Source organism: Macrobrachium nipponense, chromosome 38 (genome assembly GCF_015104395.2).
Source record: "Macrobrachium nipponense isolate FS-2020 chromosome 38, ASM1510439v2, whole genome shotgun sequence".
Classification (NCBI taxonomy): domain Eukaryota; kingdom Metazoa; phylum Arthropoda; class Malacostraca; order Decapoda; family Palaemonidae; genus Macrobrachium; species Macrobrachium nipponense.
Genome location: NC_061098.1, coordinates 38,708,424 through 38,710,923, shown reverse-complemented (window position 1 = coordinate 38,710,923; position 2,500 = coordinate 38,708,424). Strand labels below are relative to the sequence as shown.

At 33.6% G+C, this 2,500-nt stretch overlaps 1 protein-coding gene across 1 annotated transcript in view; it reads left to right on the top strand.

The window, feature by feature from the left end:
* The window catches only part of LOC135209447 (uncharacterized), a 25,577-nt gene that overhangs the window by 562 nt on the left and 22,515 nt on the right, over positions 1-2,500 (top strand). The gene's annotated exons all lie outside the window — the stretch shown is intronic.

Sequence of the window (2,500 nt, the reverse complement as noted above, 5' to 3'; positions counted from 1 at the left end):
TGCAAGATCTTTTTGGCGCTTTAAAAGCCCTTTACTGAGCAGATACTGACAAAAATACGAGAAAAACAATACAAGAAGGTTCGTTTAACTGACAGATAGAAATTATAAAGGGATTAGTACCTAGAATCCAAAACACCTGGAAGATAAGATACCTTCCCAAACAAGCATAAACAATGGGTGCAATTAAAGGTTTAAGACAAACATCTCAGATACAATCTCCCAGACAATAAAGGATTATAGGTGACAGCTATTCGGAACTTGGTAAACAAAACCATATTCACAAAACATGACAGACATACATTACAACAAAATTTTTAATAAATCTAAGGCAACTGATTTTTATTTAAGTCAGTAATTATATCTTTGAGGTCATTCTTAAACATGTTTACAGATACAAGGGTCTAATGAAAAAAGGCCACGACTAACATTGAAATTACAATGAAAAGTAAGTTGTATTAAAGCAGATTCTAAAAGATTTCGTGATAAGACATCTCTTGACCATGCAATTACTGAACTATCAATCCAATTTAATTCGGTGGTTGTTTTCACTTAAATGAATGAATAATGCATTAGATTTTTGCCCAGTTTTTGACAGAGTATTTATGCTGGGCTTAGCCTTACTTCTAAGCCTTTACTGGACTGTCCGAGATAGTTAATGAGGGACAAATCCATACATGGAATTTTATATATTATGTTGTTGCTTTCTCTGGGGCCATTTTTTATTAACATTCTTTTTAGTAGTGTGTTATTATAGGAAAAAACAAGGTTGACATTAAAAGCTTTTAACAATGGTTTAATGGTTTCAAATCTGTTAAAATAAGGCAAACTGAGAATGTTCTTAGAATTTTCTTTCTGTGTGTTATTTACAGTATAAAACTTTTTGTGGGCTTTATTATAACAAATGTTTAATATATGTGAAGGATAGCATAAATCTTTCCCTATTTTTCTTATGTATTCAATTTCTTGATCCAAATATTGTGGACTGACAATTCTCAATGCTGTTGTAAAAACATAGAATGAAAAAAATTGATATTTTTATATTTAAGATGGTGGCCTGAGAAGAAATGAACATAAGTTAAGTTGTAGTCGGTTTCTATAAATACTGAATTTACATTGAAATGGTTCTCTATGCATCAAAACGTCTAAGAAAGGAGGCAATTGTCTTTTTCTAATTCTAGAGTAAACTTAATCGATGGTACCAGGTTATTTAATTTAGAGAGTAAATCATTTACATCAATACCGACAGGAAGAACAGCTAAACAATCATCAATGTAACGATACCATTTTACAGGAATATGGATTTATCACGTTCCTAACTTTCGTGATTCAGTTATACATAATGCGGGCCACTTTTACTTTCGCTTATCCTGTTTCCTCTTTTGAGATGTGTTGTCACTACCTTCTCCAAGTCTCTTGTGGCTGCACATTCAACTAGAATTCGTCTTAAGTTCCTGAAGAAGTGCCTTTCTGAACAAGTGCTCCCTAAATCCTTGCTGCCACGCCGTCTAAGAAGATATGACAATCACCCATTCAATGAATAGTGCCATGATGTTGAAACAGCACATAGCAGCCGCTAAGCAAGAAGAGAAAGAAAAATTCAAGGAACTGGAAAGAACAAGGATCTCTTTCAATCATTCCATCCCGGCTGATTGGTAATGGACTCGCTGCGACTGGGACAAATTTACGAAAAACTACGTAGGACTACAGATGCCCTGAAAAGGAAACTCGATAGAAAACTAAAAAATCTTATTGATAGCAGTGATTGGACTAATTGTGCAAGTCAAGATTGTGTTGTTAACTTATCTAGTAAACAAATAAGTGAAAATGTTGTGAGTGCGCTTGGATATGGTTTATCTTTCTTTGCAACAAGTAGACTTCTGCTTTAATGATTGGGTCATCCCTAAGTAAATTTGAAAATATTGTGATCTTCGCCAACAAAATCATGTTGACATGATTAAAGGGTATTGTTTACGGAGCTGCCAATGTTAAGCATGAAAGTAACTTCCCTGCTCGCTATAAGAAAAGTTTGACCGATCTTAAAAAGGACAATACTGTCCACATTACAAAAGCTGATAAGTCAAATAGTAAGTAAGTAATTTTAGATAAAACTGACTACATATCACGTATGCAAGCCCTACTGGATGATGATGTGACTTATAAAAAAACTAACAAAAAATCCTCTTGATCAAGTCATAAAAAAAACTTCAATAGCATAGTGAAAAGTATCCTTAAAGATAAAACAGACCTACTAGGCAAATTGTCGGTCAAATCTCCTTCGCTACCTTACTTATATGGATTAGTCAAAACGCACAAAGAAAATAACCCTATGCGGCCTATTATCAGTACTGTGGGTTCAATTTCATATAAACTCTCGAAATATATCACTAAGATCTTGTCCCCGTTACTTGGAACCATCTCCGATTCTCATATATATAATTCTCTAGATTTAGTTGATAAATTAAACAAAATTGCTCTTTGCCCTACTGATAGATTCGTTAGT